Raw genomic sequence first — 24,744 nt, 5'->3', positions numbered from 1 at the left:
ACTCGACTCAATATTTCAGTGAAAGTCGTTGTTGCACCCCAAAATTTGCCCATCTTAATTTAATTATAATTGGCTTAAGTTTCACATTCATTTGCATACCTTCATTAGGTCATCTAACACTCATGCATTCATTTAATCAATAACATTGACAAGGGATCAAGGATCATGAAACGAATCAGGGTCTCATATAGATTTTGGTACAAGCTTATTTATTTCTTCAAAAAAAGCTTTATACTTTATCAGGAGATGAATTAATGGCCAGATGTTTCTTCTTATGATTAAGGATTTCTATGTATGGATTAGTTCCTAAATTGGTAGGAGGCTTATTTGATTGCATACAAAGTATTGTCAGAAGAGATGTTGGTGGATTTCCTTTCTATCAAGATAAATTTTATTCGCATCAGGGTTGCTTCAATTGCAAGTTGACTCAAATGTTGAGAATTAAAGTTAGAAGCCCATCAGGAAGTTCATTCATGTTCAAATATTTAATCTAGCTTCTAGATGTGATCGAGCAAGCCAAGGTCAATTCATGTGGATTTTTGTTATTCAAGTCAAGCTCACAAGAAGAACATCATTCAACAAAACCAAAAGAGAGCTTGAATTTTGGAAAGAGAAAATCATTTTATTCAAGGTCACAAAAGTCAACATTCATTCATTCCAAGTCAATATTATTACAAAAAAAAATCCAGAAATGTGTGGCAAAACAATCATTACAATTTACATCGCATAACCACACCCATATTCATTTCTGTCCAATTATACCTTACATCACAAGAAAGTTATACAGTAAAGTATAAACTAATTTCTAAGTCCAATCTTCAATACCAATCTCCATCCTTCACTCTTTAAGCCAATTCCAAACATGCCACACCAATCTTCACCATTAAACCAACAGCATCCTGCACAATCAAAACAAAATCCAAACAACAAGGAAGCCCTGCATATTCAAACAAAGAGAAAGTTTCAAACCAAATGGAATCTATTCAAACATTCAGCCATCACACATTTGTCAAACAGTAGTTGACTCGTATTAAACTCAAGCATTACTCCATGTCCAAGTTCTTTGTAATGACAAAAATATACTGACATCACAGGTCCTAACCATTAACAGCCATGTTCAATAACCAGCAACCACTTTCCAAACCTAACCTATCTATTGTTTCTAACAGTTATAACTTACAACTAACTCAACTTGCAACTGACTGTTAACAGAATTCCCTAATAGTTCTCTAACCACTTTCTAACAACCTAGGCAATCCCCTAACTGCCATAACAGCATAACAGATTTTGTAACTAACAAACAACCACTAACAGGATTCAGTTACAAATTCCTAACAGGATAACCGATTCAGTTATTCCCCAACAGAAAACTAAAACCATCAGAAACAGAACTGACAAATACAAGGAAAAGGAGAAGGAGAACTGAACCTGCAAACTCTATATAACTGGTGCTTCACCATTGCTTAGTTTCTTCTCCACAACTCTCTTCACTTCATCACCATCTTCACCTCATCTTCAATTCTCCACAACTCTCTTCACTTCATCACCATCTTCACCTCATCTTCAATTCTCCACAACTCTCTTCACTTCATCACAATCATCACCTCTGAACTCCACCATTCATCTTCATATCACTTCTCCCTCCATCTTCAATCTTCTTCTTGATCCTCCATTCTGTTTCCATCTCTAAACTACCTTCAAGCTTTCTCGATCCCTTCACTTCCACGATCAGTGTAACACCCCTCTAATACCCCGAATAATATTAAACAATAATCAGAGTAAAACATGAAAAGGGCATTACAACTTCCATATAATTAAAATAATACTCATGTCATGCCGTAAAAAGGAACGTTAAACTCAAATATCATTCAGATCGTCATGTTAACACAGTGGAAATATATTTAACATCTGAACAATGCAACATCCAAAGTCATAGGCTCAAAACACCGCCATAATAAATTACTGAAATAAAAGAGTTCAACAAATAACTCTAAACAACGTCCCCAGTGTTACACGACCAGAGCATGACACAGACCCAACTGACTCTAACGAACTACTTCACATTTAACTAATGTTATAAGATATAGATAATAAAATATCGTTTCACATGCCATTCACCCAATCACAGTTACGATCAGATTCAAACCATACAATCAGTAAGCAAACATCCAATCAACACATATTATAACATTGGACAAACTTCCATTCATGTTATAATAGCACAAATAGCCTAATGCAATGCAACTACATGCATGTGGTACCAAATATGGGATAACCCAACTCACCGACCCACCATCGTCAAGGATACGGTAACGCCCACTCACTAATTCCACACAATGGGAATTAGCTACCACTGATCCACCATCGTCAAGGACCAGCCACATAATGATTATGAATGCATGTATCAACCATAACATGCTCATCACCCACATAAATCAACCAAATGTCATAATCATCAAATACAATAATCATTAGCCACACACAATCATGCTATTCCTCAACCATAGTAAAACCACATATTTTATACCATCCATACATGTATAACAAACATCGGTTACAACCACAACATCATACAGGTAAAACATTCATTAGTGTACCTGTAAGCATAAACCACCACAACCAAATAAAAACGAGTATTTTAAATAATTTCGAGTCACAACTCAAAACACCATTTTATTATGTAAATTATCTGATTAGCTTCACCATGCTCGAAATGGCACCAAAATCCGGTTTACGGTTTAAAAGTTACACATTTTTAAACTTTTCAAAATGGCCTGTCACCAACAGCACGCGGCGCCAACCTTGGTTTGCGACGCGAACTGAGCGAGTCAAAAATCCCCAACATTCTGCCAAGCACTTCGCGGCGCAAACATGTGTTCGCGGCGCGAAATAAGAAAAGAAGTACGCCTTCGCGGCGCAGCCATATGCTCGTGGCGCGTACTGAACACAACAAAACTTCCTGGCTTTCTGCCAAGCAGTTCACGGCGCCAACTACTGGACGCGGCGCGAACTGGCGATTTCCAGAACTCCGAATCGCAGAAAACACCCTGCGATTTTGCTCTTCCTTCACCAAGTCATTACCAAACCAATCCCATTCCAACCAGATTTCGCATACGGTGAAACAAACACAGATTATAGCACATCATACTACATTTAAATCATCCAATTAACACCATACATGATCAACACAATCATTACCAATCAATTCTCCCAAAACCTAACATTTCTACAACCTAAGCATAACTCAATTGGTACGATTAACATGATCAATTCTATCATACTACCTATAACCCCATAATAGAAGATAAACGGAAGAGTCCCCCCTTACCTGAAGGTTGATTCTTCGCTCTTCCTCTTGTCGCACTTCTCCGCTCCTCTTCCCTTTTCACGTTCAGACTCTTTTCCAGAATGTTGTAACCTTCTCTATTCCACAACTCCTTCTATTTTATTAAAAATGAAATAAAATTATTTTAATTAGTAATAGGGCCTACCAATGCACCCCCTTCCTTACTAACCACAACTCAAGCCCAATGTCTTAATTCCTCATAATCTTCCATAATTCCAAATAATTCCCCATAATTCAATTAAATTAATTAAATTAAATTATGAAAATAAATGGAGTGTTACAACTCTCCCCCACTAAATAGTTTTCGTCCTCGAAAACATACCTTGGGCAAATAACTCTGGATATGAATCCTTCACCTGACTTTCCAGTTCCCAAGTCACATTCCCACCTGCTGGTCCCCCCCAAGCTACTTTGACCAGTGCTATCTCTTTGCCACACAATTGTTTCAGCCTTCGATCTTCAATCCTCATAGGCAAAGCTTCAACTGTCATGTTATCCTTCACTTGTACATCATCGACTTGGATCACATGAGATGGATCAGCAATGTATTTCCTCAACTACGGCACATGGAATACATCATGCAGATTCGCAAGCGTCGGTGGCAACGCGATACGATACGCCACTTCTCCAACCCTCTCCGTAATCTGAAACGGACCAATGAAACACGGAGTCAACTTCCTTGATTTCAGTGCTCTACCAACACCAGTCGTAGGAGTCACCCTCAAGAACACATGATCTCCTTCTTGAAATTCAAGTGTCCTTCTTCTTTTGTCATGATAACTCTTCTGACGACTCTGAGAAGTCTTCATCTTCTCCTGAATCATCTTAATCTTTTCTGTCGTCTCCTGAACAATTTCCGGCCCAATCACAACACTTTCCCCAGATTCATACCAACATAAAGGCGTCCTACACCTCCGACCATACAAAGCTTCAAACGGAGCCATACCAATACCCGAGTGAAAACTATTATTGTAAGTAAATTCGATCAAGGGTAGATAACTATCCCAAGCACCACCTTTTTCTAACACACAAGCACGCAACAAATCTTCTAGTGATTGAATAGTTCTTTCCGTCTGTCCATCTGTCTGTGGATGATAAGCAGAACTCAATCTCAGCTTAGTACCCAAAGCCTTCTGCAAACCTTCCCAGAATCTGGATGTAAACCTTGGATCTCTATCTGACACGATACTCGAAGGAATACCATGTAAACTCACTATCTTCTCAATATACAATTGAGCCAGCTTGTCCATCGGGTAATCCATTCTCATTGGTATAAAGTGAGCAGACTTTGCCAACCTGTCCACAATAACCCAAATAGCTTCACAATTCTTCACCTTCCTCGGCGAACCTGAAACAAAATCCATAGATATACTATCCCACTTCCATTCCGGAATAAATAACGGTTGCATAGCTCCATACGGTTTCTGATGCTCAATCTTCGACTTCTGGCAAGTCAAACAAGCATAGACAAATTCAGCTATCTCCTTTTTCATTCCAGGCCACCAAAACAGCTTCTTTAAGTCATGATACATCTTGGTAGCACCAGGATGAATACTCAATCCGCTATGATGTCCCTCCTCAAGAATGCTTCCTCTCAATTCGGCAATATCAGGAACACAAACACGATTACCAAACCTCATTATACCATTATCGTCGATTCTGAATTCACCTCCTTTATCTTGGTTAATCAGAGTCAACTTATCAACCAACTTTACATCAGTCTTCAGACCCTCTCGGATTTCCTCAAGAATACCACTAGTCAGCTTCAGCATTCCCAACTTAACACTGACAGGAGTGTCTTTGCATACTAAACTCAAATCTCTGAATTGTTCAATTAAATCCAATTCTCTTACCATCAGCATAGACATATGCAAGGATTTCCTACTCAAAGCATCGGCAACCACGTTTGCTTTACCCGGATGGTAATTCAGTCCAAAATCATAATCCTTAAGGAACTCTAACCACCTTCTTTGCCTCATATTCAGCTCTTTTTGATCAAAGAGATACTTCAGACTCTTGGGATCACTAAACACTTCAAACCTCGAGCCATACAGATAATGTCTCCACAATTTCAAGACAAATACCACTGCTGCCAACTCTAAGTCATGAGTCGGATAGTTTCTCTCATGCACTTTGAGTTGTCTCGACGCATAAGCGACTACCTGTTGATTCTGCATTAGTACACCACCTAATCCCAACAACGAAGCATCGCAATATACAACAAAAGATTCCGCCGGATTCGGCAAAATCAAGATCGGCGCACTAATCAACCTCTTCTTCAACTCTTGGAATCCTTCCTCACATTTCGAATCCCAGATGAATGCTTGACCCTTCATAGTCAACTTAGTTAACGGAAACGCTAACTTTGAAAAACCTTCAATGAACTTTCTATAGTAACCCGCAAGACCAAGGAAACTACGGATTTCGGAAACTGACTTCGGAGCTTCCCATTGAGATACTGCTTCTACTTTCGTTGGGTCAACGGAAATACCATATTTAGAAATTACATGCCCAAGAAAGCTTACTTCACTTAGCCAGAACTCACACTTTGACAGTTTCGCATAAAGTTTCTTTTCCTTCAGTAGTTCTAATACCACCCTTAGATGCTCTGTATGCTCTTCTTCACTCTTAGAATATATTAGAATATCATCGATAAATACCACCACAAACTGATCCAGGTAAGGATGGAAGATCCTATTCATATACTCCATGAAAACTCCCGGTGCATTAGTTACTCCAAATGGCATCACTGTATACTCGTAATGGCCATACCTTGTTCTAAATGCCGTCTTCTAAATATCGTCCGTCTTCACCCGAATCTGATGATATCCCGACCTCAAGTCAATTTTGCTGAACACGCTCGCACCAACCAGTTGATCCATTAAATCATTAATCCTCGGCAATGGATACCGATTCTTGATAGTAACTTTATTCAGTTGCCTGTAATCCACACACAGCCTCATTGAGCCTTCTTTCTTCTTCACTAGTAACACCGATGCACCCCACGGTGAGACACTAGGACGAATAAATTTCTTCTCAAGTAACTCTTCCAATTGACTCTTCAACTCAGTCAATTCCGATGCCGACATACGATAAGGTGCCATCGACACAGGACTAGTTCCAAGAATTAATTCAATAGCAAAATCTACCTCTCTCTCTGGCGGTAATTCTCTTACATCTTTTGGGAAAACTTCTAGAAATTCACATACTACCGGTAAGTCACTACTCACCGCATTCTTTTTCACTTCCATGGATGCAATCAACATAAACACAACAGCCCCGTCCTTCATTGCTTCGTCCACTTGTCTAGCCGTCATTGCTAAATCCTCAACACTGACATCTTCAGGAAAAATAACCGTCTTCGTGAAACAGTTGATATGAACCCGATTAAATTGCAACCAATTCATGCCCAGGATCACATCGAGGTGTTCCAACGGAAGGCACACTAAGTCCATTCCGAATTCTCTACCAAAGATATCAATTGGACAGTTCAAATAAGCAAACGAAGTAGTCAATGAACCCGACGCAGGAGTGTCAATGATCATACTTCCATTAATATCAGATATTTCCAAATTCAGGCGTTTAGCACAATCCAATGAAATAAACGAGTGGGTTGCTCCAGTATCTATTATTGCAATTAAAGGAGTGCCATGGATAAAACACGTACCTTTAATCAACCGATCTTCTGGAGTAGTCTCTGAACCAGATAAGGCGAACACCTTACCACCAGCTTGATTCTTCCTCGGCTTGGGACACTTAGGACTAATATGACCTTCTTCCCCGCAGTTGAAACAAGTTACAGTGTTCCCTTTGCATTCGATAGCAATGTGACCTGCCTTTCCACATCTATAGCACTTCTTTTCCTCACTTTTGCACTCGTGAATGCGATGTCCAGGTTCTCCACACTTGAAGCACTTAATAGGGGCACTAGAGTCTCCCCCACTAGGTTTCTTCCAACCTCCAGCCTTCTGGTTACCCTTACCATATGGCTTACCACGATCCACATGCTTTTTCCCTTTCCTGTCGACTAACTCGCGAGAGTGTGACGACTTCAGTTTAATATTGTCCTCTTCAAAAATTCGGCTGCAGTCAACTAAATCGACAAACCTGCGAATCCTCTGGTATCTGATACCCTGTTTAATCTCATCACGGAGACCATTTTCAAACTTAACTCACTTCGAGAACTCGCTAGCCTCATCATTATTGTAGTGGACATAATACTTTGCCAGTTCAACAAACTTGGACGCATACTCTGGCAGGGTCATGTTACCTTGTGTCAGCTCCAAAAATTCAATTTCTTTCCTGCCTCTAACATCCTCAGGAAAGTACCTCCGTAAGAATTCTCTCTTGAACACAGCCCAAGTGATTGCAACACCTGCAGCTTGCAGTTCATCCCTACTAGCCATCCACCAATCATCAGCTTCTTCAGACAGCATGTGAGTACCATATCTCACCTTCAAATTTTCGTCACAATCAATCACCCGGAAGATCCTTTCAATTTCCTTTAGCCACATCTGGGCGCCTTCGGGATCGTGAGTGCCTTTGAACAACGGAGGGTTGTTCCTCTGAAAACTGTTCAGCTGCTTGTCAGCACCAATACCAGCTCCATTGGCATTCCCTCCTAACACACCAGCAATCATACCGAGAGCCTCAGCAATCGCGTCGTCGTTTCTCCCTCCTCTTCCGGCCATTGTTCTGCTAAGTATAAAACAATATTTATTAGAACAAGAAGTATCGACAGTGTCAATCTTACACTAATCGCATACGAGGGATTAACCGACACTAAGACTCTGACTCAAACGACCGACTATGCTCTGATACCACTAGTGTAACACCCTTCTAATACCCCGCATAATATTAAACAATAATCAGAGTAAAACATGAAAAGGGCATTACAACTTCCATATAATTAAAATAATACTCATGTCATGCCGTAAAAAGGAACGTTAAACTCAAATATCATTCAGATCGTCATGTTAACACAGCGAAAATATATTTAACATCTGAACAATGCAACATCCAAAGTCATAGGCTCAAAACACCGCCATAATAAATTACTAAAATAAAAGAGTTCCACAAATAACTCTAAACAACGTCCCCAGTGTTACACGACCAGAGCATGACACAGACCCAACTGACTCTAACGAACTACTTGACGAGCTAATCCTCACCAAGTACAAGAGCTACTCCTCAATCTGAAAAATAACAACAGCAAGGGTGAGTCTCATTCACATTTAACTAATGTTATAAGATATAGATAATAAAATATCGTTTCACATGCCATTCACCCAATCACAGTTACGATCAGATTCAAACCATACAATCAGTAAGCAAACAACCAATCAACACATATTATAACATTGGACAAACTTTCATTCATGTTATAATAGCACAAACAGCCTACTGCAATGCAACTACATGCATGTGGTACCAAATTTGGGATAACCCAACTCACCGACCCACCATCGTCAAGGATACGATAACACCCACTCACTAATTCCACACAATGGGAATTAGCTACCACTGATCCACCATCGTCAAGGACCAACCACATAATGATTATGAATGCATGTATCAACCATAACATGCTCATCACCCACATAAATCAACCAAATGTCATAATCATCAAATACAATAATCATTAGCCACACACAATCATGCTCTTCCTCAACCATAGTAAAAACACATATTTTATACCATCCATACATGTATAACAAATATTGGTTACAACCACAACATCATACAGGTAAAACATTCATTAGTGTACCTATAAGCATAAACCACCACAACCAAATAAAAACGAGTATTTTAAATAATTTCGAGTCACAACTCAAAACACCATTTTATTATGTAAATTATCTGATTAGCTTCACCATGCTCGAAACGGCACCAAAATCCGGTTTACGGTTTAAAAGTTACACATTTTTAAACTTTTCAAAATGGCCTGTCACCAACAGCACGCGGCGCCAACCTTTGTTCGCGACGCGAACTGAGCGAGTCAAAAATTCCCAACATTCTGCCAAGCACTTCGCGGCGCAAACATGTGTTCGCGGCGCAAACATGTGTTCGCGGCGCAAACATGTGTTCGCGGCGCGAAATGAGAAAAGAAGTACGCCTTCGCGGCGCAGCCATATGCTCGCGGCGCGTACTGAACACAACAAAACTTCCTAGCTTTCTGCCAAGCTGTTCGCGGCGCCAACTACTGGACGCGGCGCGAACTGGCGATTTCCAGAACTCCGAATCGGAGAAAACAGCTTGCGATTTTGCCCTTCCTTCACCAAGTCATTACCAAACCAATCCCATTCCAACCAGATTTCGCATACGGTGAAACAAACACAGATTATAACACATCATACTACATTTAAATCATCCAATTAACACCATACATGATCAACACAATCACTACCAATCAATTCTCCCAAAACCTAACATTTCTACAACCTAAGCATAACTCAATTGGTACGATTAACATGATCAATTCTATCATTCTACCTATAACCCCATAATAGAAGATAAACGGAAGAGTCCCCCCTTACCTGAAGGTTGATTCTTCGCTCTTCCTCTTGTCGCACTTCTCCGCTCCTCTTCCCTTTTCACGTTCAGACTCTTTTCTAGAATGTTGTAACCTTCTCTTTTCCACAACTCCTTCTATTTTATTAAAAATGAAATAAAATTATTTTAATTAGTAATAGGGCCTACCAATGCACCCCCTTCCTTACTAACCACAACTCAAGCCCAATTGCTTAATTCCTCATAATCTTCCATAATTCCAAATAATTCCCCATAATTCAATTAAATTAATTAAATTAAATTATGAAAATAAATGGAGTGTTACAATCAACTCTCTGCAATCTTGCTTCAATCTTCACCTTCTAATTCAATAATCACCATCACTGATCTACCATTCTTCATCCTCAAAAAGCCGGCAGAATAATAACCGTAGCAAACTCAGAAGCATCAACAATACAACAACAAGATCTATCACTCACCATTGATCTGCATCGACAACAATTCAATCCGATTGAACTAAAGGAAAACCAGAAATAGAAGATTAAAGAGAAAAATAATCAATAACAAGAAAGAGCTCAGAGCATACATACCGGAGGGATTCGCCGTCGCCATCTTCACATCGGCTTCAAATCAAGGTCCACCGCGTTTATTTCGCCAATCTCTCATCAGAATCTCCCTGCGGCGTCCTCAATTTTCAATCTCCGTTCGCAAATTCAGAAAAGGTTAATCGAAGAGAGTGAGAGACGGAGACAAGAAAGGTCGAGAAGGCGAGACGAGAAGGTGACCTTCGTTTTCTGGTGAACGTTGATACTCCGATCGGAGAAGGTTGAAGCCGCGCCGTTTCATCGCGAAGAGGAAGAGGAGAAAAAGCTGAATCGCCACATTTCACAAGTAACCCTAGCCCCTCTTTCGTTTGTTCTATTTCACTTATTTTATTTTTGAATTAATTAATCTGTTAGTGAAAATAATTGAAATTAATGATGTCATAAACGTTATTGGTGAAACAATTAGAGTAAGGATAATCTCTGAGGGATCACTAATCATACGTTGGGCCCCAAATTCATACCCCTTTGGCCCAATGCTGTCACCCTTTTGTTAATGGCAATAAAACTGAACATGGGCTGAATTTACTATCTGCACTCCCTAAGGCCCAGTGCTACGCTATTTTTGGCTAAACAAAAGTTGTACAACAAAAAACTCTAGTGGGCCTTACGCCCTGCTCTTCACACCAATTAATTCACTGTTCACCCCCCTGTTTCCATTACTAGAATTTAAGTTTTAATTAGAGTTTTACCATTTTCTTTTGTACAATAAAAATACTAATTTTTCTCCTATCATTTTAGACCTTAGTGCTAATTTTTTTTACATATAAAAATAATCATAAAAAAATATTAGTTTTTAGGCTATTTGTTTTTAGTCTTTTTACTTGACTTGTAATTCAATTTCTCTCATAAAAATCAACATAAAAATAATAGTACTTTTAATTCACTTTTGTGCTATATTTTGACTTGTTCTATTTCATGCTCTTGTACTATTTTCATGTATCCTACTTGTTGACTTCTAAGTGTGACTTTAAGTTTCATGTTTCTTTTATTCCTAACCTTAGGTAGAAACCATGATAACATTAGGTAGAAATTCCCTTCATACTTAGGCTAGTTTCTTTTCCTTTTCAACATTAAAACATCTAATAAATATCAAAATAAAATCCCTTTAAAAATACAAAGAAAACACTTAATAAAACATTAATAAAAAAGTGAAAATCATTAAAAAGGGAATGGAAGCTTGAATCTCCCTTGCTTTAGGGAACCATTCGAGCGTAAGTTCCCAATTTCTAAAAAACACAAACCAAAGAGCAACTCGAGTCTCCCTTGCTTTAGGGTGCCACTTGAACGCTCAAACTCTTTTCTCTATCTCGCCTCCGAGGCATTCTTTAATCGGACACGTTATTTCTGCTCCATTCCCAGCTTAAGACTCCAGAGGTCGAGCAGCGGAGTGCGAACGTAACTTCGTCCACTAAAAAACACAAAAACAGACAAAAACTAAAGAGCCGAACTACGGCGCTCTGATTCCTGAAAAGGATACGTAGGCATTGGGTCGCGGGGCCTAAGCGAGCACAACTATTTAAAAACCTTATTTTCCCCGTGTTTCTTTTCTTTCATTTGCATGCATTCCCTTAGTAATTAAGCTTTAGATTTATACACCCTTTAGATAGCAACAAACATAAGTGGATACCATCGAGTACGATGGGCGTGAGGTGTGCTAGCACCTTCCCCTTGCGTAACCGACTCCCGTACCCTATCTCTGGTCGAAAGACCTCATTCTTATTTATCTCCAGGTTTTCTGATATTCCTTTCCCTCTTTGGGATAAATATATTGGTGGCGACTCTGTTCATCATTTCGCGAGCGTGCGACAGCTGGCGACTCTGCTGGGGATTAAGCAAGTCGATCCTAGCCTTTGTTTGTTGTTTGTTTATTGGGTGTGCTTATATATTGTTTATGTTCTGCATTGTTTATTTCATGCTTGCATATCATGTTTATTTTCTCGCACTCTGAACTATATTATGGGCCCCCGTGGGGGCCACATATTTTTCTGCTTTGTTTTGTAGGAGGGGGGTTTTGTGAGGTAAAAGGCCCACTACCCAGGTCAGTGACACATAGGATTAGCGTGGATGCTCATGTTGACTCCCGTAGCGTTTGCTATGATCGAGCTTGACATGGGGTACCACAACTGGGCGAGGTTCTTTCATGGAACACTGTGTCTGGCACGCTTGTTGCCTCAAACACTTTGTACCCCATGGAAACTGTAGACCCTAGTGACCATTAGGGACCACTTGTCCGTGTCTAAACTACATACCCGTGAGATTGGGATGGGGCAGGAAACTTGACCTTCATCATACCCAGATTTCAATAAAAGGCGTCGACCCTTTGATCTTGGGATATTGGACTTATACAGAAGTTTCACATCAGTTATCTCTCAGAATCAACGTCGAACCTCTGAATCTGGAAGGTTCGACCTTATTTGACTTATGCAAAGGTTATCTATCAGAATCAACGTCGAACCTCTGAATCTGGAGGGTTCGATCATCTTTGACTTATGCCCAAGCTATTTATCCAGAAAGCAACGTCGAACCTATGAATCTTGAGGATTCGACTATATCTTATTGACCATGAGAAGCTGTTATCCAAGAGCCGTTGATCCTTGATCCTGATTCCTGCTGCATTTGCATCATCATTAACATTTTGCATTCATGCATATGCATCCATGGTTACCAAGATTCTTACCACTCTTCCTCTCCATCAGATCAGTCAAGACGATTCCTCCACACTGATATCTGACAAGAGCTCACAGAAGAAGAATCATGGGGAATTACAAACAAGATCAAGCTACTATCAGAGAACCATGCCTCCCCATGAGGGTACCTTCCACCAGTGGACCATGAAGACTTTATGTTTGTCAGAGGACATTTCATTTGCATTAGAATAAGGCCAAGCTTGCCATTGTATAGATTTCTTTAGTATTTTCAATTGTATTACTTTCGTTGTTATCAAGTACTTCTCATTGTAAGAAATTCATTCTGTTCGAATAAATAAAAATAATGCAATATACATGTTTTTCTCAAATCATTTCATTTTTGTCATTATGTTCATTGATATTCAACACATTTGTCTTAAGCAACTAAAAAAAGAGAATGATGAAAATCAAAAATACATGAACTACTAACTGTATGCTTTTGGAACAAAGATCCTGCTGACGATGTACAGGCATTGTTTCAATTCCTAAACATCGGAGTTATAAGGGAGTGAAACCCTCGTCAACCCCTTTGAACCTAAGGAGTAGTAGTTTCTTTTCAAAAATGAACCCTCAATCTTAACCAGGGGCAGGGTAGTCTTCAGTTAGTGCGACCGAGCGCTCAACTTTCAGGTATTCGATCAGAGGATCAATCAAATTCTATCTCTCGCAACAAAAAAGGAAGAACACAATCCACAATGGATGTTTCTCATTCATTGGGAAGAAGCCAGTCACAACCTTTTCATCAAGTCAATCACCAAAGTCATATAACTTGTTCCCGAATGAGACAAAAAAAAAGGAATGAAAAGAAAATTATGAATAAAAAAAAAAGAAAGAAATAGTAGCCCGCTAAGTCAAAAAGAATGGAAATGAAAAGCTTTGAAGCAATTGACTTAGGAAAAAATTAGGGCATATCCCGCTGGACAACGAAAACCAAAATCAAAAGGAACTTTTGTCCAGGCAAAAGTTAGGGAAAGCGAAAGACAAAGCAAAAGAAAAAACCTCCAAGGGACAAGTTTTTGTGATCATCAACAAAAGCACCAAAGGGTGACTGCCACCTTCATCAAAGCTACAAAGGATCCTCATCCATCACAATCCTTCCTGAAAGGTGAATATTCACGTCAAACTAACTGAACGTAGGACTGAAGAACATCACGAAGAAGGGGTGGGTTAAGTAGAACTTGAGCCTTTATCCTTTGTTTCTTAAACCGTGAACCCGACCATGTTACAACCCTCAAAACTCCTAATTGAAGCAGGGTTCGTTCCGAAAGCATACAAACTGTAAAATCATGTCAAAACTGACTCCTAATGTTACTGTGTCATTTGTGTTAGTATCAATACAACATTTTGACAAATAAAACTTTTCTTTTTGAGATTAACATGTGTATTGCATTCTCATTATCTTTTTCAAAACAGAATTGTCTCTAACTTGAAAGTAAGTACTTGATACCAAGGAAAGTTCAACATTGAAATTCTATCGAGTAGTCTTACAAGGGCAAAGTTTGGTCATCCACTGAGCAAATATCTGAAGAATATATTAGGTGGAAGATTTCCTTTCAATATGGGGAATTCATTCCATGATCTACACTGGGGGCAGATCATTGCACATCTCCATGATTCAAGCATATCAAAGTTCTATCTCAAAAGAGCCTACAAACTGGGGCAAGCTAGCAACAATTCATTTCTTCATCTTCAAGCAAGTGTCAGATATCGATATAGGTGTCGAGGAGTCAAGCCCAACACCTTCACAAGTTCTACCCTTCAAAAAACAACCTTTCCGCAAGGGCATCCTCCATCAACTCCTTGTATCTTGGAGACAATCATTCCATTCATAGTAATACATGCATCACGCATATCATTGCATTTTCATTATCATTTCTCCCACATGATCCAATCATCAACAAATCAGGGGCATCCACCCCACCTTGATTCTCAAACAGAGTTTCAGAACTCCATCCAATCTATTCCATACAAAGCAGAAACCCTGACAGATCAATCAGTACACTACATATAGAATTCATTGCATTGCATCTCCAGAAGTGCATAAAACAAATCAAGCATTGCATATAAAGCATAAGCCAAGTTACTCATCAGATGAGGTCCCTACAAAGTATTCAAGTTGATATTCCACTGGATCACTCAGAGTTACCATTGTGGTGTCATCTCCCAAAGTCAATCATGTTCATCTTTCTTCAACCCAGAGTTGATGTTTTTGTGTTCAACCCAGAGTTGACTTTCCTTTCACCTTTTAACCCCGAGTTAATTATCTCTTCCCTCTCACCCAGAGTTGACGGATATTTCTTTTCTTCTTTCCCACTCAACCCAGAGTTGACGGTTATCTTTATTTCAACCCAGAGTTGATGGTCATCTTTTCCCTCTCAACCCATAGTTGACGGTTACCTTTTTTCCCACTCAACCCAGAGTTGATGGTTATTTCTTTCTCAACCCAGAGTTGACGGTCATCTTTTGTCTTTTCCCACTCAACCCAGAGTTGACGGTTATATTTTCTCCTTTCCCACTCAACCCAGAGTTGACGATCATCTTTTGCCTTCTCCCACTCAACCCAGAGTTGACGGATATTTCTTCTCCTTTCCCACTCAACTCAGAGTTGACTGTTAGCTCTTATTCGACCCAGAGTCAATCCTTTCCTTTTCCCTCTAACCCAGAGTTGACGGATATTTCTTATTGTTTCTTCCTTCCCACTCAACCCAGAGTTGATAGTCATCCTTTATTCAATTCAGAACTGACCTCTTTCCCTTTTTCCACTCAACCCAGAGTTGACGGTTATCTTTTCTTTTATTCAACCCAGAGTTGATCCTTCTCTTTTCCCATTCAACCCAGAGTTGATATTTACCTCGTATCCCACCCAGAGTTGACTTCCCTTTATTCTTCGACCCAGAGTCGACCCACCTTTCTTTTTCAACCCAGAGTTGATGTGTATTTAATTTCTAACCCAGAGTTAATTCGATCAATCCAGAATTGATACGATTTTCCTCAATGGATTTGACACCATTCTTTTCTCCAGTGGACCCTATCTCATCAGGCAAATTTTCAGGTTCACTTGGTATTTAATCTTCTTCCCCCTTGAATGCTCGAAAGACTAGCGTCAATCTCACTTTCAGGTTTAAGACGATTAAATAGGGGCAGCTGTTGCACCCCAAAATTTGCCCTTCTTAATTTAATTATAATTGGCTTATGTTTCACATTCATTTGCATACCTTCATTAGGTCATCTAACACTCATGCATTCATTTAATCAATAACATTGACAAGGGATCAAGGATCATGAAACGAATCAGGGTCTCATATAGATTTTGGTACAAGCTTATTTATTTCTTCAAAAAAAGCTTTATACTTTATCAGGAGATGAATTAATGGCCAGATGTTTCTTCTTATGATTAAGGATTTCTATGTATGGATTAGTTCCTAAATTGGTAGGAGGCTTATTTGATTGCATACAAACTATTGTCAGAAGAGATGTTGGTGGATTTCCTTTCTATCAAGATAAATTTTATTCTCATCAGGGTTGCTTCAATTGCAAGTTGACTCAAATGTTGAGAATTAAAGTTAGAAGCCCATCAGGAAGTTCATTCATGTTCAAATATTTAATCTAGCTTCTAGATGTGATCGAGCAAGCCAAGGTCAATTCATGTGGTTTTTTGTTATTCAAGTCAAGCTCACAAGAAGAACATCATTCAACAAAACCAAAAGAGAACTTGAATTTTGGAAAGAGAAAATCATTTTATTCAAGGTCACAAAAGTCAACATTCATTCATTCCAAGTCAATATTATTACAAAAAAAAAATCCAGAAATGTGTGGCAAAACAATCATTACAATTTACATCGCATAACCACACCCATATTCATTTCTGTCAATTTATACCTTACATCACAAGAAAGTTATACAGTAAAGCATATACTAATTTCTAAGTCCAATATTCAATACCAATCTCCATCCTTCACTCTTTAAGCCAATTCCAAACATGCCACACCAATCTTCACCATTAAACCAACAGCATCCTGCACAATCAAAACAAAATCCAAACAACAAGGAAGCCCTGCATATTCAAACAAAGAGAAAGTTTCAAACCAAATGGAATCTATTCAAACATTCAGCCATCACACATTTGTCAAACAGTAGTTGACTCGTATTAAACTCAAGCATTACTCCATGTCCAAGTTCTTTGTAATGACAAAAATATACTGACATCACAAGTCCTAACCATTAACAGCCATGTTCAATACCCAGCTACCACTTTCCAAACCTAACCTATCTATTGTTTCTAACAGTTAAAACTTACAACTAACTCAACTTGCAACTGACTGTTAACAGAATTCCCTAATAGTTCTCTAACCACTTTCTAACAACCTAGGCAATCCCCTAACTGCCATAACAGCATAACAGATTTTGTAACTAACAAACAACCACTAACAGGATTCAGTTACAAATTCCTAACAGGATAACCGATTCAGTTATTCCCCAACAGAAAACTATAACCATCAGAAATAGAACTGACAAATACAAGGAAAAAGAGAAGGAGAACTGAACCTGCAAACTCTATATAACTGGTGCTTCACCATTGCTCAGTTTCTTCTCCACAACTCTCTTCACTTCATCACCATCTTCACCTCATCTTCAATTCTCCACAACTCTCTTCACTTCATCACCATCTTCACCTCATCTTCAATTCTCCACAACTCTCTTCACTTCATCACCATCTTCACCTCATCTTCAATTCTCCACAACTCTCTTCACTTCATCACAATCATCACCTCTGAACTCCACCACTCATCTTCATATCACTTCTCCCTCCATCTTCAATCTTCTTCTTGATCCTCCATTCTGTTTCCATCTCTAAACCACCTTCAAGCTTTCTCGATCCCTTCACTTCCACGATCAACTCTTTGCAATCTTGCTTCAATCTTCACCTTCTAATTCAATAATCACCATCACTGATCTACCGTTCTTCATCCTCAAAAAGCCGGCAGAATAATAACCGTAGCAAACTCAGAAGCATCAACAATACAACAACAAGATCTATCACTCACCATTGATCTGCATCGACAACAATTCAATCCGATTGAACTCAAGGAAAACCAGAAATAGAAGATTAAAGAGAAGAATAATCAATAACAAGAAAGAGCTCAGAGCACACATACCGGAGGGATTCGCCGTCGCCATCTTCACATCGGCCTCAAATCAAGGTCCACCGCGTTTATTTCGCCAATCTCTCATCAGAATCTCCCTGCGGCGTCCTCAATTTTCAATCTCTGTTCGCAAATTCAGAAAAGGTTAATCGAAGAGAGTGAGAGACGGAGACAAGAAAGGTGGAGAAGGCGAGACGAGAAGGTGACCTTCGTTTTCTGGTGAATGTTGATACTCCGATCGGAGAAGGTTGAAGCCGCGCCGTTTCATCGCGAAGAGGAAGAGGAAAAAAAGCTGAATCGCCACATTTCACAAGTAACACTAGCCCCTCTTTCGTTTGTTCTATTTCACTTATTTTATTTTTGAATTAATTAATCTGTTAGTGAAAATTATTGAAATTAATGATGTCATAAACGTTATTGGTGAAACAATTAGAATAAGGATAATCTCTGAGGGATCACTAATCATACGTTGGGCCCCAAATTCATACCCCTTTGGCCCAATGCTGTCACCTTTTTGTTAATGGCAATAAAACTGAACATGGGCTGACTTCGCTATCTGCACTCCCTAAGGCCTAGTGCTACGCTATTTTTGGCTAAACAAAAGTTGTACAACAAAAAACTCTAGTGGGCCTTACGCCCTGCTCATCACACCAATTAATTCACTGTTCACCCCCCTGTTTCCATTACTAGAATTTAAGTTTTAATTAGAGTTTTACCATTTTCTTTTGTACAATAAAAATACTAATTTTTCTCCTATCATTTTAGACCTTAGTGCTAATTTTTTTTACATATAAAAATAATCATAAAAAAATATTAGTTTTTAGGCTATTTGTTTTTAGTCTTTTTACTTGACTTGAAATTCAATTTCTCTCATAAAAATCAACATAAAAATAATAGTACTTTTAATTCACTTTTGTGCTATATTTTGACTTGTTCTATTTCATGCTCTTGTACTATTTTCATGTATCCTACTTGTTGACTTCTAAGTGTGACTTTAATTTTCATGTTTCTTTTATTCCTAACCTTAGGTAGAAACCATGATAACATTAGGTAGAAATTCCCTTCATACTTAGGCTAGTTTCTTTTCCTTTTCAACATTAAAACATCTAATAAATATCAAAATAAAATCCCTTTAAAAATACAAAGAAAACACTTAATAAAACATTAATAAAAAAGTGAAAATCATTAAAAAGGGAATGGAAGCTTAAATCTCCCTTGCTTTAGGGAATCATTCGAGTGCTTGGATCTCCCTTGCTTTAGGGAACCATTCGAGCGTAAGTTCCCAATTTTTAAAAAACACAAACCAAAGAGCAACTCGAGTCTCCCTTGCTTTAGGGTGCCACTTGAACGCTCAAACTCTTTTCTCTATCTCGCCTCCGAGGCATTCTTTAATCGGACACGTTATTTCCGCTCCATTCCCAGCTTAAGACTCCAGAGGTCGAGCTGCGGAGTGCGAATGTAACTTCGTCCACTAAAAAACACAAAAACAAACAAAAACTAAAGAGCCGAACTACGGCGCTCTGATTCCTGAAAAGGATACGTAGGCATTGGGTCGCGGGGCCTAAGCGAGCACAACTATTTAAAAACCTTATTTTCCCCGTGTTTCTTTTCTTTCATTTGCATGCATTCCCTTAGTAATTAAGCTTTAGATTTATACACCCTTTAGATAGCAACAAACATAGGTGGATACCATCGAGTACGATGGGCGTGAGGGGTGCTAGCACCTTCCCCTTGCGTAACCGACTCTCGTACCCTATCTCTGGTCGAAAGACCTCGTTCTTATTTATCTCCAGGTTTTCTGATATTCCTTTCCCTCTTTGGGATAAATATATTGGTGGCGACTCTGTTCATCATTTCGCGAGCGTGCGACAGTCGCCACTGCGCTTTATTATTTCAAAAGGAAAAGGGAAAAGAACGAAAAAACCCAAATTTTGTTTAAAAAAAAAAAGAAGATATCTTAGGTACGGGTGTTGATTATACAAGGGGAAGGTTTTAAGCACCCCTCATATCTGTGGTACTCCATAGGAACCTTTTTGAAAATCTGTGTCGTGTGTGCTAAAAAGGATTTGTTTTATTTTAAAAATAAGCTCGGCAAGGCATTAAGCCTTGGGCCTACATACCTCCTCGGTGCAATGGAGAAGTCAGAGCTAATGTAGTTCCGCTTAAAGGGAAAAACGTTTAAAAACCGAATAAACACTTTATCATCGGCGGAGAGAAATACTCAGCCATTGATCTTGAGCATGAGAAAAAATAAGTTCTTTGCATCGCAAATGAAAGAAAAGCTCCAACTCGGATAAAAATCGACGAGTATGACACTAGCTCTCTCACACGGAAAAGATCTCATTATATCAATCAATTTCAAAATCGTAGGGTATCGCCACTCGTTTCAACAATTAATCGTGTCTAAACTTTTTGTAGATATTTTTAAAGAATGGTTTTGAAAAGGTTTTACAAACACAAGAAGGTTTTGTAAAAAGGGAGAAGATTTGAAAATTAAAGAAGTGGAGGAGATGAAGAGGCTATCCTATTGCGTAAAATAAAAGCTAAGGAAAAGAACGGTCTAACCGAAGAAGAAGCCAACACTTGACATTAAGAGTCAAGGTAGATTTCGCATCCTTTGGACTATTAATACCAACACATTACCACTTGGGGATCCAGATGAATTTATTATCTTAGCACCACTTTGCATTAAGCACATTAAAATTCTGACGAAAATCGGGCAGAGTAACGGCTGTTTTCAGGTAAAATCCTTATCTCAATGCCTTGGAATTAACCATCAAGGACTTTCAAGGAAATACATGCATACACAAACAGACAACAATCCAATGCCAGATAGACAGAAAAACCACAGAGTAATAACAGAATAAGGGTCCAGAGACACTAAGTCCATAAGTCTGAATCTCCAAAATGCTAGGGATAGTAACCAATAGCCCGAAAGTGAGTGTAATACCCGATATCATATTTGTTCAGTCATTATTACTACTAATGTGATTGGGATAAAAGGAGATGGATAAATATGATATATATTTCTACTAATTGGTCTATTGTTCTAACTAAACCTATTAGTGGCAATAAGAGGGGTATATTGGTAATTTCACTCTTAAATAGAATTGGGACTTGTTTGGTTCCCTCATTCTCTCCTTGGTCAAAAACAGAATTTTTGTGAGGAATAAAAAGAAGAAAAAAAGCGTGGAAAGAGAGGAAGAGGAGAAGAGTTCCAACTTGGTCCAAAGCTCACTACTTGCATGCAGCAGATTCTGTCCTAACCTTGATTCTACCATAACCTCCATCTTGCTACAACTTCATCATCATCTTCTTCATCTCTAAGGTGAGTCCCTAGTTAGTAGCCATGGGGTTTTGCATGTGGGGATTCAATTGGGGTTTAGGGATTGCGAATGAACCTATGAATTAATGATGCTAAATCTGTTTGCTTTGCTCTAATCTTTGCATGCTGATGTTCTTAATGGTATTTGTATGATGAAATTTCGTTTGGACTGTTATATAAGTGTAGGGGATCAACTATAGGTTGTTTGGGACTGGTTTAGAGCTTCTAAAATGCAGAAAATTGATTCTGCTACAGAGTATTCGGTTACGGGTCTTTGGGTAACCGATTACTCTGTTAAAAATGCAATTTTGGACTGTTTTTAGTGCCAGTAATCGGTTACTGAGTTTGGGTAATCGGTTACCCTGGGCCCAGAGGGAAAAAAATCAACAAACTTCGGAAATTCGTAACTTTTGCGTCGTAAGTCCGTTTCGCGCAAACTTTATATCGTTGGAAAGCTAGCGACGTGTACTTTCTAATAAAATTGTTCCCCAAACCAGAATGCTAGATTTAATTATATTTGAACCCCACTTAGTGTGTCGCGTCGAGTGAAATTGAATGTTACTATTTCCCTTGAGAACAGTTTCGTTCCGTAAAGGGAACCGAATGTCTCCTTAGTCATGTGAGACTTGTTTAATTGGTATTTAAACATGATAATGTCATATATGATCATGGATATGGTAATTTTAATATGTGAATTATGCATGATTAGAATGAATTAATCTCATTTCACTTAATTGCTACATTATGTTTACATGTGAATGCTATATTGTGATGAGACATGAACATATTGTTGATGCCCGTTGTTTCGGTTAAACAATTGGGATTGTGTGCCTGTGTGATTGGAGATTGATATGTGTGTATGCTTGAATCGAAACGGGTCGGGGGCTAGGTTGCGTTATGTCCCGGGCTTTGTGATCAATGGGACAGCCCCGATCATGTGATCTTGGGCTCACACCAGAGCTACCGTTGCAGTGTGCTTGTGAGGGTCTTGAGGCATTTTCCCACTTGGCGTTAACACACTTGCGTGCTCGGTATGGTGGCGTTGTGCGGCCAAGTAGGCCTACGCATGACAGGTAAACCATCTCTAGTGGTGCCATGTAGGCTACATCACTAGGCTTTCGCCCGATGGACCCATGTGTCAAGATGGCGTATTGTACTCGGCGTTAACACATGTGCGTGAAGATGGTTAACGGGACAATGACGCTAATTAGGATAAGGTCATCTCGCGGCCATTTAGGCTTTTGCGGACCCGTCTAATCATCTTGCGGTGTGCTTGTACAAGTCTCTTGACAATAGGCATGGGCGTGATTCATCGAGGGTGTGTTTTTATAACCTAGTCGAGGCATTAACGTGTTTCTGGATTCCCCGTATATGGATGCGGGTTTTGCATACTTGGTTGCTTATATAATTGTGTATTTGCATTATTCATCCAATGGAGGATGAATTGATTATTTTCTCCGTATTTGTACCGGAAGTAAGAATAACCCTGAATCAACGGTGGATTCGTTCATTTTTGTATGTTCCCTTTAGACCCGAGTGGACTAATAGGATAGGCGGACTCACTGAGATTTAGTAATCTCATCCCATTCCAATTATATTTTTTTCAGGTGGTTCGAGACAAGATCGTGGTAAGGGAAAGATGGATTAGATCTTTTGGCGGTGCTTGGATGTTTCTCTTAGTTCTTTATCGTGCTTACTAGTTCTTATGTTTTGGACATGTACTCCTATGATGTACTTGTATTATGGTCATGATACATTCGGCTTATGTATTCGTGTACTTCTAATTCCGCTGCGAATATTATGTATTTGTCGTCTATAAACCATAATTAATACTTTATGCATATTATTCTAGACATATATTGGTGGGGTGTTATAGTTGGTATCAGAGCAGGTCGATCCATGCGTAGGACAGACAGGGAGATGGATGAGCAACGCAGAGGTCCCGGAAGGCCCATGACTAGGAATGTGGAGCCCGAGCATGAAGCCGGAGGTGCAGGCGTGCCTTGGCAACAGATGATGCAACAGAACCAGATGATGGGACAACAGCCTCCTACTCAAGTTCCCGTTCCTCAAGCTGCAGCTGCACCAGATTTTCGTGCTTTCTTCAGGATGGATCCTCTAGAGTTTGTTGGCGAACTTGACTCTCTTTTGGCCCATGATTGGTTAGCTGGTATGGAAAGGGTGTTCCAAGCTATTCAGTGTATTGAAGAAGAAAAGGTGATCTTTGCTACTCAGAAGATGAAGGGACCGACTCTTAGGTGGTGGAACACTGCATCCATTTATTTCACCACACAAGAGATTCCTAAGGATTGGCAACACTTCAAAGTGGCATTCTTGGAGAAGTATTTCCCTAATAGTGTGAGGACTCAGAAGGAGCGAGAATTCCAGAACTTCAAGCAAGGCAACATGTCTGTTTCAGAATATGCAGAGAAGTTCGAAGACTTGGCTGATTACTCCCGACAAGCTGTTTATGCACCAGATGAACTATGGAAGATTGATCAGTTCATGATGGGTTTAAGGGCCGACATTGCTCATAGAGTTTCCCAAAGAGAGTTCACTACTTATGCTGAATGTTTGAGGCAATGCTATGTTGCTGAAAACAGCTTGAAGAGGGTTCAAGAAGAGAGGAACCAGAACAGGACTAATTTTAGGGAGCAAGGAAGATCTACTCAACACTTGAGGCCCCGTAATCCTCCATCAAAGAAGAAGCAGGTTTATGGTGACCAATCAGCTCAACCGCCTTATTGTCGCAAGTGTAATAGGAAGCACACCGGGGAGTGCACCAACTCTTCAGTGACTTGTTACGAGTGTGGCGAGCCAGGTCACATATCCAGATTCTGCCCCAAGAAGAGAGCTCATGAGAAGACTACAGGTCGTGTGTACACCCTGGATGCAAGAAAGACCAAGGGAAACAACAATCTCATTGCGGGTACATGTTATGTTAACAACCAACCTTTATGTGTTTTAGTCGATTGTGGAGCTACTCATTCTTTTATATCTACCGAGTGTGTTTACCGACTTGGTTTGGAAGTTACTCCATTACCCAATCCTATGATTATTTCTTCGGCAACGGATGATACCGTGGAACCTAGACTGATTTGTAAGGGTTGTTCGGTGTCTTTCAATG

Source organism: Vicia villosa, linkage group LG3 (genome assembly GCF_029867415.1).
Source record: "Vicia villosa cultivar HV-30 ecotype Madison, WI linkage group LG3, Vvil1.0, whole genome shotgun sequence".
Taxonomy (NCBI): domain Eukaryota; kingdom Viridiplantae; phylum Streptophyta; class Magnoliopsida; order Fabales; family Fabaceae; genus Vicia; species Vicia villosa.
This window is presented reverse-complemented; position numbering follows the sequence as displayed.